We start from the raw sequence: 16017 nt of genomic DNA, 5'->3' as shown, positions 1-16017 counted from the left end.
ATGGTAAATCTAATAGGGGCTGCTGTCAATAAAGAAATGACAGGGAAGAAGAATCGGCTTCTTAAAGTCTGCTGAACTAACACTCATCATGCAGCCGCGGACACGTATTCTCCATCGAAGCCTGGTATCCATTACTATTTTCCTTACTAGGTTTCAATTAAAGAGCTGTAACCCCCACACGCACACCCCAAGGCAGGGCACACATGAAAGGGACGAGGAGGCAGCGGACAACTCCAGCCAGCCCCGAGCCTCTGACGTGCCCAAGCGAATTCCCCCGGCCCCGAGCGGCCGGGCCGGGGCAGAGCCGCGTCCCTGCGGGCAGCGGGACCCGCACCGGCACCGCTCCCTCCCGCCATGGGCTGCAGGGCTGAAAAACTGCTCAAGGTGGATGTTTCCCGAGCATCTGGGCAGCAGAGGAGCTCGGGGCGCAGCCGGGAGGACCCACAGCGTGACCATGTTCCCAACGATTTCATTTCACTCTTCCCTTCTCGCGTGAAATAGATCCTAAATCATCCCCAGCTCAAAAAAACCAACCAAAAAAAAAAAAAAAAACAAACCCAAAACAAACCCAACAAAAAAACCCCCAAACAAAAACTTAACAAACTCCACTTTTTTTTTTTTTTTTTTTTTTTGGGAAGGACGGAAGAACTTTATTTATTTTTCTTCAATGTCCCAGTTAGGAGGTTCGGGGCGGGAAGGGGAGGCTGGGAACGGTTTTTTTTTTTTCCTCTCGTGGAGCCCCTCTGTACGTTTGACCCTTGGCATCTGCCTGCGAAGGGCGAGGGAAGGGCTTCACCCGCCCTCCCTTCAAACTGGAGCTGCAAAAGGCGGCCGAAATGTGCCAGCTCAGCCCTGGGAAACTTTTGCGTAGCGGCAAATTCCTCTAAAGAACTTGACCGCTTCGGTCAGCCTGAAACCATCACCCGACGTGCAGGGCAGGGGGCTGCGGGCTCCCTCGGAGCGCCACTCCACGGGGCGTGGTGGACCGACCAAGTCCTCTTCTCCTTCCCACCGCTTCCCAACCGTCCCCACTGCCAGGGGACACCTTCCCGCGGGGGCTGAGCCGGTAGTTGAGCCCCTCACCCCCGCTTTGGGGGTGCTGACAGCCCCGCCACCAGCCCCCGGCCCGTCGGGGCACCGGCTCTCGCTGCGCTTCACCAAAATCTCCTCTACGCACTCGCACATCCACGCACGATCCAGCAAAACCTTCCGGAGATCATTTCCGTGGGGAGCACGACAAGATGGAAATAAATAATAATAGTAATTAAGAAAAAAAAACAGGCAGAAAAATAAATCAGGGGCTCCTCTCTGTCTCTGGGGCGTGGGAGGTTTTGTAGCGCAGTTTTATTTTAGTTTAGTATTTTGAACAAACTTCAGATTGATTTCCGGAAAGCGCAAACGCGCACACATGGGAAAGTAAAAAAACCGGTCCTTCGAGGTCATCTGAGAAGGGGAGACGGGATCTGTATCCTTCTTCCCCCTGCCCCCCGCAAAAAAAAAAAAAAAAAAAAAAAAAAAAAAAAAAAAAAAAAAGTAACAGAAGGGGAAAGATCCCATGTTTTTATAGTTTAAAAGTACTTTGAATTATTTGCTTTTAATGGCACACGTGGCTGCAGCAAAGCCGGGCTCTGCTTTCGATCTTGCACTTGCTCCTTGCTTTTCTGCACACATATATGCATGTGTGTGCATATACATCTCCAGGCTTTACAGCCCCCATTTCACGGCCAGGTTTCTCTCTCCTCGTCTCTCCACCCTTTCCCCAGGACCAAAAACAAGTCCCAGGCCACTCTTGCGCCTACGGTAATTACTGTTCTGCTGGGATTCAGAAACGCGGGCAGAGCCGGCTTCTGCCACAGCGTTTCTCTGGAGCAGCAGGAGTGTTGCAAAAATTTATTAAACCCAGATGATCCAGGAGTTGGGGCAGACGGAAAAGATTTCCAATTAAAGCCGAGAGGAGCAGAATACAACCAGCTCCGCGTCGCAGGTGTAAACTGCATTTGTGCAGCTTTTGCTGCTCTTCTCGGAGCGGCTCTTTCCCTTTGCTCTAACTGGGGTTAGAGGGGAAAGGTTTGGGGTTTTTTTTTCCCGCAGGAGATTTTGCTAGGGAGCCATCGGGCTCGGCCCGGCGCCGGAGCATCTTTCCCCGCGGTCGATGCGCGCCTGGGCGGCTCGGTGCCGGCAGCCCCCGCGGGGCCACCGGCCGCCACCTCCTAGCCCTGAAAATTCCCTGCTCACCTGTTGCTTCAGCCGCTTCTTTAATGGCATGGGCTTAAGGGGAAGCTAAAATGCTCACGAGCGATCGCGGAAAAGCGGCGGCGGGAAGGAATGGTTCCAGGTAGATGGGAGATGGGGGAGGATAAAACAGACGGGGAGCCGGGGCATCGCTCCTGATCCTCGGGGTAGGGAAGGAAATGCCCTCTCACAGAGCACCGCCACTTTCTGCTCGTTTTGGTACCGCTTCTCGGGGGTGTTGGGAGCCTTAATTCCCTCCGAAAATTGGTTCATCAGGAGTATTCAGGAGCCCAAATCACGTCGTCCTCCGTGGGAGCCACCCCCCTTAAACAGCTTTTTTCTCCTTAGAGTGAGGCTTGACACACACTCCGGGCTCGGGGCACTCAACTTTCTGATGTTACAGTATAAATAAGGGGGAAAAGCATTAATGAATGTTTAATCCTTGTTTTCTTTAAATACCATTAGGACAATTGTCCGGACCCCGGGTCAGGGAAAAATGCTGTTCAGTGGAGACAGGAAGGCGACGGCTTGGAAGGAGAAGGGGGGATTTGAAGAGCGAATAAGTGGGTGCATAGTGCCTGGAGCTCACCTTCTGCAAAGACAAGGTGTGATTAATGTCCGACACTTGTGGAGCCGTTTGTCCCTGCCCTGCCTCACAAATCCTGCTGCTCGTCCCCCGACAGCGAAGCAAGCAAAGCAGATTGTGAAGCCTCTGCACACTGGGACGGGGGTGGGAGAGGGCGAAAAGAGAAAGAACGTACAAGACAAGCCCGTCCCAAGAGCTGGAGTGGGCAGAGTATTACATGTACAAACATCCAAACAAGATTCGAGCAGTACAAAGCGTCGGAAAATCCAGAGCAGCCACATAAAAAGAGAAGTTAAGTAGGAAGTGGTGTAAAAGTGTTGTCATTTATTTTGCCTTCCCTTACAGATGTTCTGCATAAAGCCCTATCTTAATGAGACGGAGCGAGGGGAGGAGGGAGGGCTGAACACGGCGGGCGGGGAGGGGGCGCGGGGGTCCCGCCGAGGGCCGGGCTCGCCCCGCCGAGGCTCCGTGGGCTCCGGCCACGGGATGGCGCCGCGGCCACCGCCTCTCACCTGCGGGAGCGGGGCTCACCTGGGCGGCCCGGGCTCCCCCGGCCCGGCCCGGGCACCCCCAGGCCCGGCCCCGCCCGGGGGCGGCTGGGGCAGCGGCACCGCTCATCCGAACGGATCGCAATAAAAGAGGTTTTAGAAGTGACAGCCAGGCGTTTATGGGCTGAGAGACAACGCGAGCCACGGGCACAGCATCGCTGCTCCCGCGCCGGGGACCCGTGGGTGAGGCAGGATAACCTGTCCTGGAGGAGGGTGGGGAGGAAGGAGGGAGAAGGGGAGAGTTTGGCCGCCGCTGTTAGCAGCTCCTGAGCTCGCCAAGAGGGACGAATAACGCGGCGGAGCAAGAGAAGCGCTGAGCTAAACTTAGGGACCGGGAAGGGAAGGATCCGTTCTTCAAAACAGCTGGACTAAAAATATCCACCCTCCCCCTCCAGACTGAAGGCTGGGTGAAGGCGTACGAGAGCTAATATTTCAGGTGACATAAGAAGGGAGCAAACACCCTGCCAAAAGCATCTCTCATCCCGCACCACCTCCTCCCCCGAAATACAGTGACCACCCCTCGCCAAAAAAAAACCCCTCGAGCAAATAAATCCAAAGTCACGTCTCACTGTCACCCACCAGCCAAGACAAAAAATAAAAGACATAAAAATCGCGTTTTGTGAGCCCTGCTCCTCCGGATCAGACCAGGAGAGGAGCCGGTCGCCCCTCGCTGCCCCCTTCCCAGGGCAGGTGCGCCCACCGCCCAACCACGATCCCACCGCGCAGCAAAGCGCCGGGGACAGTAGCTGGGTTTAAGCATAAAAAAGAGCCTGTTTGCTTCTTTATTAGTGTCGAGCCTACTCTAATTACGAGAAATCGCTGCTCTCGGGCTGAAACGACGTGTTGTCCTGTGCTTGTAAAATACATTTCAAGTAATTCTTTTCTGTCTATAAAATACAGCGTGTGTGTGGGGAATATAAATAAACTGCTGTCCATTTCTTTAATGCTATTTTAGCCAAATTGACTGGCCGGATTGGAATTCGACATAAAAGCTTTAGTTTGCAAAACATCCGCACTATAACGTCTCGGAGACAGGGCTTGAGCTCCAGCGCGACGGGCACGTTAACTGCATTAAAACCTCTCCATACATTTTCGAGCTTTTGCTTTTTTCCCCCTCTTGCAGCACATCCACCCGCTCTCCTCCCCGCCTCCGGGCGCCTGCGCCTGGTTTTCTCCAAATGAAGTATTTTACGTGATCGATGGAAGGAGTCATTTGGCCCATAATTAGGTCAATAAAATCAATGTTTATTCCTCTGATGGCCTGAAAGCTAATAAATTCCTCTTTTATATTCGCTCCCTCCGAAGATTAGAAACGAGCTGCCCCAGCCCCAGCGACAGCAGAGCGGGGTGGGCGGCAGCCCCGGCCGGCGGGGATCGCTCCGTTCCGCGCTCCCAGCCCGCCACCAGCCCAGCTCCTGGCACAAAAATAAAAGTTAATATAAAAAAAAAAATTTCCCTACTCCTATCCCTCCCCACTCGTGTTTATTTTTCAAGCCAAGCCAATTTCCAACATATCCGAATTGAGTCCAACCCCCCTGGAGCACCCCGTCATTGCGCACACGCACGCTCCGCTCCTGTCTCGCAGATAACTTTATTTCGCTTGATTCCCTTTGGAGCCACTGTTAGTAATGGACACGCAAGGTTTGAAGGCGCCTTGGAGCAATCCTATTAGACTTGGAGAAAGTAAAGCTTTTGGGACAATTAAAAAAAACCCCCAAAACCAACAAACAAAACAAAACAAAAAACCCCAACCCAAACCCGCGACAGTTTAATTTTTCACGCAGTAATAGCGAAGAAAAAGCACCGCGGTCCTAATCAGATCAATATAGAGACACACAAATCTTTGCAAAGGTTTAGCAGTTTACAGTGGGTTCCAGACCTTTGACATACATTGCGGATTAATTGGGCACTGTCAAGAGGGGGGAAGAGGAGGTGGGATTCCAGTTAATTAGTCGAGAAATGAATAAAAACTAAACATTATCGGAATTGTCTGCGGGTCCCGGTTTGTTAGTGGGGATTTGGGGATCAGCTTTTGTGTGCCGTAAATTGGATCTGAGTAGCGTGGTGCTGTCTTACACTGTCGTTTTGTGAACTGGCGACAGCTCGAGTCCATGGGAAAACTTAAAGGGAACCTGGGGCCGGTCACAGAGCCTCATTATCTCATGTCGGATACCATCTTTGGGGAGAGCGTTTAATCAACAGTGGCACACAATCCTCCCCTCGCAACCTGGGCAAACCGCACCACCTTCCCGTCCCTGCGCCCTGCAAACGGCCCGAGAGAAAAAAAAAACAGGGAACCCCCCCCACCTCGCTCCCTTTCCCGAGTGGGTGAAACCGTGCCAGGGGCTGGGAGGGGCGGCGGAGCTACCGCTGCCCGCGGTGAGAGCCCGGCCGGGCACGTGGGGCTCCAAGGGCTGGGGCTCCGCGGTGCCTCAGCCCTTGGAGCTTCTTCCTTCCCCCACAGAGCCGGCCAGGAGCCGGGCCCGTGGCATTTTCCCCGCGGCCCCGCTGCCCACGCCGCTTCCCGGCCGCCCTGCCGACATTCGGCTCCGCCGGCTGCTTCTCCCTGTCCCGGCCTGCTTTCCTCGGGGCAGTCACGGCTTGGCACCCGCTGGGTCCCCGGGCCGCCCCGCCGGGCAGCGCAGCCCTGCCGGCTGTCCCCCGGCCGAGCAGGGGAGCTTCCCCTCGTTCTCAGTGAATTCCCTGGCACACTCCTCCCTCCGCCTGCTCTGAAGGGTCCGGCTGGCAAGAAGAAGGGAGACGGGGAAAGAGCTGGGAACGAGCGAGGGATCCGCAGCGCCTTCCCTCCAGTCCCAGGAGCGGAGTCCTCGCGGGAGGAAAACCTCCAGCACTGATGGCGAATGTTGCTCCCGCCGTGCCCCGAGCGCGGGGGCTCCGGGCCGGGGGGAGCCGCACGCCGAGGTGGCCCCGGGTGTGCCCGGGACCAGCGCAGAGCTGGGATGGAGCGAGGGGAGCAGAGAGGGGGAGCCCTCAGCCCACGGGAACTTCCAGCTGGGTGCGGGTGTCCCCCCTGGGCCGCTGTGCGGGCTCGCAGGTGGGGACGGGACGCCTGGGAGGGGGGGCCGGGTCTCTGGAGAGATCTCTCGGGGGTCGCTCCGCGTGCCCGAGCGGGACGAGGCCCGGGAGGATGAGGCTGTGGCAGGAGCCCAGCTCCAGATCCCCCAGCATCCCGCGTGGGGCTGGGAGAGTCCGAGGGACGGACAGACGGACCTTGCCGAACGGTAAAATCCTCTGCACTCTGCTATTTGTAGTTAGGGCGATCCCTGCCCTGCGGAGTACCCTAATCCTAACCCTAACCCCTCCTCCGGGGCTGAGCAAAGAACGGGCCCCGGGGGCGCGAACTGCCCGCCCAGGATGGGCAGCAGCCCCCGGCGCTGCTACCGCGCTCCCGGCCACCTCCCGGGCCTCCGGGGCCACCGCTGCAAGTCCCCGGCGTGCTCCCATCCCGGCAGGGACTTTGGCAGAAGGGAGATCGCAGCATCCCTCCCGGCGCAGGAACCCCTCCCGAGGAGGAGGAAGGCAAAAGCCGCTGGGTTTTAGCGAGAGGAGGGTTTGGAAAAGGAGCGCATCCCGGTCCGTGCCCGGGAGGTGCCTTCATCCCCCGCGCGGAGCCAGCGGGGCCGGTGAGAGCCCGGCAGAGCCCGGAGCATCCCCGCTCTGCCCCGGCCTCCTCCGGGCCAGTAATTGGGTGTGCTTAAAATCAACCCGGCTAACGAGCCTGTTGTCCTCCTCACCCCACCCCCGCGTGTGAAACATTGTCATTAGGCGTCTAATATCTCCATCGCTTCCAGGGGAGAATGGGAAGAGGCTGCTCGAAAAAAGCCACGGACAAAAGAAAGTGTGTGAACTCCCAGCGCCCGTATGCACAGCACAATGCGAAGCGGGTTAATATCAGTTAGCAGTTCTGCAGTGACCTGTAAAGTTGCCTCTCTGGAAAGATTCTTGATGTATTACTTAACATGGCTACACAGTTATCTGTCTCGGCATTAATGCGTCCATTAAATCACTGTTGAGTAGCATCAACCTACTCCCGAGTCTTTCCGTCCCCTGGGAATATGGTTTCTAAACAGGATCAAACATGTGATGCTGACAAGTCATGAGATAAGTTATAATTAATTAGAGTTTGCTACATCCACAGAATGGGTACTTGGGGGAGTGAGGATGGACCGGGCCATTAAGGACTTCAGCCAGGAGGGAGAATCTATAATATTGAGTTGGAAAACAAGAAGTAATAATCAAAGGTGGCCGAAGAAAACTGCAAACCTTTAGCTTTCAGAACTCGGTCAAGATTAAAGTTGTTCTTGATGGGAAACACACCATCCACTCCTTAATGAAAACCATGGGGAGACCGATGCTGCGGATGGCTCCTTGAAGAGGGAGAGGAATCCTCGCTCCAGGTCCGAGGACAAAAATCAGCGGCACAATTTGCAAGGGGAAGAAGAGAGGAAGGAGCTGGGAGAAGGAGCCGCCTCGCCTGGCTGAGCAGCGCAGCCGCAGCCAGAGGTCACGTCTCCACCCGACACACACTTCGGGGTCGTTTCGCAGATGTTCCCCCGCTTCAGAGAGCCCCGGAGCATCCCCCTGCCTGCCCCAGAGCGCCCTGGAAGCTGCCGAAGCCCCTCTCCTCCTGGCAGACAAATGGCCCCTCTTGCCCTGGGCTGGGGCCAGCCTGCAGCCCTCCCCCTGCCCTCTCTGCTGGAATGACAGTTAAAAATCAGACTGCAAACAAGTGGATTTTGGTCTGAGCTGTAATAGCCCTTATTTGCTTTGCTTTAACAAACAGCTGGAGGGGGGGATTTACTTTCAGGCTGGCTGTAAAAGCTCCACACGGGAGGGGAAAGGCAGGGGACGGAGGTTAACCGGCGGCACGGGGTGTCTTTTCATGCCCTCTGCGAGTCAAAGCAATGGCTGGCTTTATTTGCTTGCTCTCTGCAACAAATGGGAGCCCTTCAGGTGAGAAGATGTTGGAAGGGTGGAATGACAGGACAGATTTACACCTGTCCTTACAGCCTACTCTGACAACCCCTATAGCCTACAGAAATGACCAGTGGTGCCGCGGAGTCTGGGGCAGTCAGCAGGTTCACTCGGCTTTTTTGATGCTTTTTCACTCTTTCCTCCCCCACCGCTGCCCCTCCTGCTTCCTTCTCCCTTTCCCTTGTATTCTTATGGCACCACACGAAGCACGGAGGGACGGACCCGACTGACAGGCTCCCCCAGCCACCCCGTGCCCCAGGAACACCACAGCTGACCCCTGGAGCCCCTTCTCAGCACCTCCTCGGGCACACAGGGTGCTCAAGGTCTGCCTTTGCCACACTCCGGCCTCCTGCTATAACCTCCTCCAACTCTCAGCTGTCCCCTGCCAGACAAGAAGGCAGAGAGGAGATAACCCCCCTTATGCCCTGTCTCCCCCCAGACATCCCACCTCGATGACAGAGCCTGTCCAGATGCCTCTGGAATCTGGCTGCACCCAGCTGCCATCTTCATCCCTGGAGAGGACAAAGGCTGCCCTCTCCAGCCCCCACCCCAAGGGGCTGTTGCCACCTCCTAGTGCCTGCTGAAAGCCTCCTCAGAGCCAGCTCTCGAGTGGGGAGGCTGCTGGAGCCAGGACCACTCAGCCCCGCGTTCAGCACGCCTGGGAGGCTGCAGCCACTCTGGCTGAGGGCATGGGGGTGGTGCCGAGGACCTCCGGAGAGGACTGGAATATGTTTCAGTAGCCCCTCGCCAAAAGCATCTTGTGAGCAAGCAGCACAGCCCATCTCATCACTCAGCATCATCAAACAGCGCTGAGCAGGACCTTGAGAGGCTCTGCTCCAGCGTGGGTGCCTGAAGTTACAGTCAAAGAGCCAAATGTAAAAGCCCCGTGACATGGCAGCACATAAGAGAGGTCTCCTGATGGATCCCACATGCCCACCGTGCTCCCAGGACAGCTCCCGGGCAGCAAAGTGCTCAGCACGGGGTGCACAGGTGTGGGACATCAGGCAGAGGAGAGACAACAGGTCCTAAGCTGCTCTCAGCATTCCCACTTCGTTAAGTGCCGCATTCTGCTGGAGATCTCCAGCTGGATTCCTCCTCCTGCTACAGCAAGGGAGCCAAAGCCATCAGTTCTAACAAAAAAATAAAAGCCAGAGGTTTGTCATGTCCCTATTAGGCTCATTGCAGCAATGATTTCCCAATTACACAGAGGCAGTTTCAACAGAAAAGACTGGAAATGCCTCACGGGAGGACTCTTGACTGCCCCAGGCTAGGAAAGTGTAGAGAACCTGCCCCAAATGAGGCAAGTGTGGGGATTTGCAAACAGGTACCTCTGCTCATGGGACAGCCCTAAGCCCTGGAATGGGGTTATAGCCAGAGGCAAGCACTCGAGATTCCTCTAAAATCTTTGGGAACATCTAAGGGTTCGGCACTTCTAAAAATCTCTTGAGGTTTCTTCAGATGCCTGGAGAGAGATTTCACAGCTTGTCTCCTCTTAATAGCTGAGTTTTTAGTCTCTGACCAGAAAAATAGGCTGTGCAACTTCACTGTGCCTTCCTTAAAACAATTAGGATTACTAACTCACCATTTCACCTGTGATGCACACCATTGCTACACAGTAATCATGAGATAACATCGTTTGTGGTAACACTCATCCCTGTGAGGGTGGCCAGGACATCACAAAGGGGTAACGGGGGACAGAGAGAGGAGTTCAACCTTTTACAGCCTGGAAGGAGCTGGGATGCTTCTCCCTGCACTCCCTTCCACAGGCTGAGGCTTTCTGGGATCATCCTGCCAAGTAAGACATTGCAGGAACTGATGAGGCCAGGAATACCCTGTGGAAACTCAAGAAGAAAGGTTTGTGTTTTCTCCTGTGCAATGTGAATATGCAGATGGATTTGCATGAGACTCCTCTGTGGAGTAAATGCCTTCCAGGGAAGATCCAAAGGTGCTCTTTGGGATTGGCACAGGAAGAGGATGGAGTACAGGACTATTTTGAATGACGTTTTTCCAGCCACTCTGGAGCTGATGTGTGATATTCCAAGGGAGGCATCGATCCAGGTGCATGACCATGAAGAGTTAATCTCCCCATGGAGGTACTTCCTCAGCCACTGCCATCCACAATTTCACACCCAGGGTGCATTACCTCCATTTGGGGATCTGCCATCAACTGCTCAAAGTCAAGGTCTCCTCCTCATTCCTTTAAATACCCTGGGCCCTGCCTTTTAGGAAGAACCCACTTCCCCCTCCTGTGTGCTGGGATCACTGGAGTTTGTCCCGGGGAGGCAGTGGGGGCAGTGCTGACAGCTGCCTTTGCTCTGTGAGAGGCCTTGGCAGCACAACCACTTCTCACCTCCCTTCACCAAGGCCTGCCCGTGGCACCCTCCTGGTGGAGATCCACTCCTTGTCCAGCAAGGGCTTCCCAGATGGGAATGTGTGCTGCCCTGCCAGTCCCAAACATGCTGGAGCTCCTTCCCACTTCCCAGGGTACACACAAACACGCAGGGCACCCCAGAAGCTCTGGGTTTGCTGCTTCTCACCCAGACACAGCTGATCTGCATATATTCAATGACCACGTCTGGGAAACTGCATGTGTTAAGCCCAGGCATAATTTCCAGGCATGGAAATTGGTGTGCTCAGAAACCCCAGACATTTTCTAAGCCTACTCAAGACCTGCCATGATCAGATGGTTCACCCAGCCAAAGAAGTCCTGAAGATGGAGCACATGGCTGGGTAACATCAGATTTGGAGGGAGTTAAGGACATTCAGAAGACACTTCCAAATGTGCAGTTTTTCTTGCATGACACACAGGGTCACTCTTGTCAACAAATATCCCATTTTAATATTTCATTAAACTTTCATGGTGTACTCTGAGTCCATGATATAGGCACAGTCAACAAATGTAAAAATCAATTAATCAGTCCCTGAGCAAATACCCAGTGAGAGAGAGAAAGGCTCCCATTAATTTCTCCAGACTTCAGGTCAAGCCCTAAATGTACAAAGATCAAAAGACCTGGAGATTAGCATTGAGCCAAGTCATCAGCAGTGGGATTTCCAAAGGCCACGCTCAGCCCCTTCCAAGTAGATGGATAAAAACACACTGACCCAAGATTTTTTAGTTCCCCCCTTTTTTTTTTTTGTGCAGTGAGGCAACCTTGGATTTTATTTTTTATTTAAGAAAGGAAATGGTAAAAGAAGTTGTTTGCATTTTTCACCACAAGTGAGAGTTTTCCTTCAGACACTCACACATCACTCCAAAGTTCCTGAGAAGATGAGTGACAGCCAAATTGCCTCACACCCTTTCCTCTTTGCACATCTCCCTGCCAGGTTTGTGCTGAGAACAGGTGGCTTTCACACCTAGCACATATTTGTGCTGGCTGAGTGTTAGCAGTGAAATCAAATCCTTTCCTCTGACCCAGGAATTTTGATGGCAGAGGGAAGGGTGGCTTGTTTGAGGGGGTGTGGCACTTCTTTCCACAGGAACATTTATCATTTCTCTGCTGAAAAAGAGACCAATAACCCATAGCCCGTGCCTGTTATTACCCTGTGAATTCAAAGTTGTCTCGTTTTTAATGGGCCCTTAGCAACAGCGCCGGCACCTCATCATTTATCATCTTGTGCTGACAACTTCCTTGATGCACAAAGCTCCTGAATGGCACCTCTGAAAGAGGTGTCAGCAGAATGAGCCGTGAGGGGTCTTGTAGCTTTTCCTGTAGTCAAGCAAAGGAAGACCCGAGGCTTGTTTGTAGCTTTGAACTGGAACATCAGTCACAATATCAGGCTCCCTATGTCCTCCTCTCTAGCCCAGTGCCAGGCAGAGCACAGGGGAGGAAAACCAACCTCTGAAGGCCACATCTCCCTCTTCAAGAGGAATGGGGCACAGCAGTGCAGGCAGGAGAGCCCTGCTCCCATCACCTTCCCAAATCCAACCACCACTGGAGTCAGCACAGCTTGGAGATCCCTCTGCACAGGGCAGAGTTGGCCCAAACAACTTCTCCTCCTTCCCAAAGCAAAACAGAAACCAAGGGGTGAGTCACAGCTTTGACCTACAATTTGAAGCCTGCTTTTTTTCCCAGGGCTTCAAGGAAATCTCGTGTTAAATCCATAACTGAGTCCTAAGGGAGACAGGCAAAACATCCTCTGACACAGCTGACCTCCATTCTCTCTCTGTCTCCCTCTCTCTCCTCGAGAAGATGTTTTTCAAGGAAAGAAGCCAAAAATTGAGCTTAGGGAAATGAACAGAGCTTGGCTGGGTTGATGGGGCTGAGCTGACTTTGGCCAGGCAGTGCTGCCTCCTAACCTGCTCCTATGCAAATCCCAGCAGCAGCAGCAGCAGCAGCCTCACCCTGGCAAAGGCTGCTCTTCCCTCCTGGTTTGTGCAAATGCAGTCTTGCCACAAATCCATTTGCAATGGCCTTGAACGACAACAGCTGATTTTGATGCTGGCAACAGTAAATCTTGCATTTTCCCCTTGGAGGCTTTGGCAGAGCCAGGCTGATTTCCTTCTCCAAACCTTGCCTGGCAAAGGTTTCCCTATCTCATAGCCTCATGCAAGCACAACACTCTGTAATTACCAGGTCCAGAGTCTTTCATTCAAGTGCCTTCAAGGACTTTAAAGAATTTTGACTTGGGGCCCCCTGGGGCAAAAGCCCAAGGATTGCTTTGCCCAATTTACTTATGAGTAAACTGAGGCACGGCTGAGGGAAACCTGTAATTTTCACGAGTCTGTTCATTGAGGATTCCTCGTTTTCCACACTCACAACCCAAAAATGCCCTAAAGGCTTCAGTATTCAGGGCTGCTGAGCAGCCAAATATTTAGTGGAAGGATTCTACAGTGCTCCAGAAAGCTCCATCCTTCTTCCAAACCACCCACTCAGAAAAAATCAGGGCATCCAAAACTGGTGGTTTGTGACACTCAACTGATAATAGGGTATGCTATTAATGAGCCCCAAATCTCTCTGCACTTCCATTGAAGAGATATCTAGAGGGGAAAATAGGAAAGCAGGTAATAGCTTCCTCCTCTCCTGCCCAAGAGCTCAGTGTGCAGGCAGAAGGTGGGAGGAAGGGAGGAACTCCCAAGCAGCCCCACAGGAGGCTCAGTGCTGCTGCTTGCCAGGAGCCACCTCAGTCACACGCAGCACGTAGGGCCAGCAGAGCCCCAGAGCATGGCCTGGCTCCCAGCACCCACAGCTCATCTCCCATTTCAGTGAAATCCCATGGAGGCTCAGGCAGGAATTCTTCCCTCCTCTGTCCCCTTGTGGGGCTGTGCACAAGGGATGGACTGTGGTGAGTGGTGTCTGCAGCTCCTCAGGGACACCAGGGATTGCTTTGTACCTGCTGTGGGCACCAAGCGGCTGCTTCCAGTGTGGATCCTCTGCCCAGAAATGAGAGCTTGCTCCAATACCCACTGCTTTAGTGGGGATCAGTAATGGTCTCCTCCTCTATCCCACTTCCATCCATTCCCACAGAAGTTTTAGGAAACTTTCACCCTTTTTTCAACTTTGACTGAAACCACCATTCAAAAGGTACTAGGGGGAGGGGATGGACGGGAAGGGCAAAGCCACCTCGACCTCCTTTTCCTGACAACTCTCTGAAGAAAAAGGAATAATTGTGTATTACCCACATGCAGCCAGAGAATAAGTTACAGGAAAGAATCCATCAAGGGGGAAAGGAGATGCAGATATTCAAGGAAAAGATTTCCAAGCTGATGTATGATTTTTCCTCCAGGATCTCATTGCAACAGGCACTGTGCAAACAGTGAGAGACAATTTCCTGCACTAGATATATTAAAATCTAAGCTGCAGAGACAGAAAAAGTGTGGGAGGGAAAATGGGAGGGTTGAGGAGAATTGAACTGACTCACCCTGGGTTACTTATCTGGTCAAGAATAGAGGCAGGGAGGAATAATCCAAGGCTCCAGAGTGCCAGTCCAACACTGTCCTTCAGACAAGGTTGCTCCTACCTATCCCTTTGATGTGCTCATAACAGCAGGGAGCAAGAGCCACCTCCTATCAAAATGAGAAGCCAGGCCACAGCCAAGGAGCAGCAAATGGAGAAATATCAAGAGAAGATTATCTGAGAATAAAGTGTCTGTCACCAGCACAAACATGATGGTGTCACTTGTGGGCTGGGGTAAATCAGCACAGCTCCCCAGCAGCCAGGGCTCTGCTCTCTAAACATCAGCAGGGTCTGCTCCACCTTATCAATCACCAGGGCCAGGAAGAGTAGGGGGGAGATGGGAGCTCAGTGAAAGCCATTCCCCAGTTAGGAGAGCACCAGCCTGTGGTCCCAAGCCAGGGGTCTGGATGTGTTGGCCAAAGAGAGAGAGAGGGGTGATAAACAGAGAGAATAATGCCAAAATAGGGATGTAAATTAACCACCTTGAATAAAGGAAAAGAAATGGGAATCCAGTCCTGCTAAAGGTGAATTAAACCTTTCTTATCCCTCTGAACCCCTGAAAGAGTTAACAAAATAGTAGGAAAAGTAGAACAGAGATTCTAATTTATGGAGAGGTTCAAAGGGCTTTTGATAAAGCCCTTCAGTAGAGTCTCTGAAGGAAATTTTATAATCATGGGGTTGGGAGATAAAGTGCTGTCATAGATTAAAAACTTGTTGAGACAGAAAACAGAGGAGAAGGAAATAAATGGCAAATGACCAGCATGGAAATAATTTAGGAGAGGTGTCCCCAGGATGAATTTGGAAAGTGGTTAACTGTAGTATGACTTTATGACTAATAGCAATTAGAGCTGGTAGAATAATAAACAGAAGCATGGTAACAACGTTGATCCTGTGCTCGTGTGCTGCAAAGAGTCTGATCTAGAACAACTCATTGCTCTTTTGTGATTATTTCAGGGAAAAAAACCCAGCACAAAACAACACCAAAGCCACATTGTTATTCCCATTCCTTCTCCCTGAAAGTAAACCCAGAAACATTTCAGCAACACCTCCCCATCCCCACACTCCCTGCATGGGCAGAGGTTTCCAGAGCGCTCTGACACAGAATCCCTGGCAGCAGCAAAGCGGAGGAGCAGGATTTTTCTGGCCTTCGATTGCAATAAAGTTTTCAGCAATTCCCTCCCCCTCACTTCTCCCTCCCTTCACCTCCTGCCTTCCCTGAGCTTGTGACCCACGGGCTGAGAAACACCCATGGCAGAAAGGCAGCTTTGTGCTTTGCTGGCAGTGAAGAACTTGTAGTTAAGCTGGGTTTGGGTGAGAATTGCAAGGACCAGGAGGATCATGCAAGGTGGGATACCTGGAAATGCAGCTGAGCAGCAGCTGGATATGAGTGTAAACTGGACTGCCCTGAGTCAGTGCCCTGAGCTGGAAAGGGGTGAGAGAAGGGGTCCTGCCCCTCAGAACCTGCTCCCACCACCCCAGGGAGCCCCCCAGGCCACAGCCTGGGCAAGGAGATGAAAGGTGCTGTGCAAGGAGTGAGGAGGGGACTTCCTTGGCCCTGAAGGATTCTACTGCATGCTGTGAGGAGATGCTGTGTCCTGGCAGGTGTCATGTGAGGCACAGGCACAAACACAAGGATTGCTGTGGCACCCCTTCCCGAAAAAGGTGTAAGAAAGGTGATGGGAAATGCCTCTTCCCTCTCCCACTTCCCAAACACAGGAGAACAACAACTACCTGGGATGTTTTCCATGTGCTCATTGCCCCC

This window comes from Agelaius tricolor, unplaced genomic scaffold, assembly GCF_023055355.1.
Source record: "Agelaius tricolor isolate 1412-34295 unplaced genomic scaffold, bAgeTri1.0.p SCAF_20, whole genome shotgun sequence".
Lineage (NCBI taxonomy): Eukaryota > Metazoa > Chordata > Aves > Passeriformes > Icteridae > Agelaius > Agelaius tricolor.
Note: the sequence above shows the minus strand (reverse complement) of the source record.